The sequence below is a fragment of the Arachis duranensis genome, chromosome 3, assembly GCF_000817695.3.
Source record: "Arachis duranensis cultivar V14167 chromosome 3, aradu.V14167.gnm2.J7QH, whole genome shotgun sequence".
NCBI lineage: Eukaryota > Viridiplantae > Streptophyta > Magnoliopsida > Fabales > Fabaceae > Arachis > Arachis duranensis.
Window position 1 is genome coordinate 2,093,703 of NC_029774.3, and position 453 is coordinate 2,094,155.

Genomic DNA, 453 nt, shown 5'->3' on the forward strand with positions numbered 1-453 from the left:
TAATTATATATATTATAATATTACGGTGCTTACGTACATTATATATTATTCACACATTCAATATTAAAAGTTTTTATTCACTATAGACTTTAACCAAATTTCGAATCATAATGCACCTATTGCAAAATAAAAATTATAACCACTAAACTATGATGTTTTATAAATCACTAAAACAAAGGGGCAGATAGCGGTGATTGAAAGTTCAAATTACGGTCATTTTTTTATCACTTTTAAGCATTCAGTAACAGTTGAATGATCGCTGAAATTAACGACGTCAATAAATTTTTAACAGCAATTTTATTTGACTGTTAGAATAATCGCTGCTAAATAATTTTAATTCAAACTCTAGAAATTAATTAATTCAATGCATAAAGATATTTTATATTTATAAATTATCTAAAACTAATATTCTTAAAAGGTATAAGACTTTAATATTAAAAAAATGAATTGTTG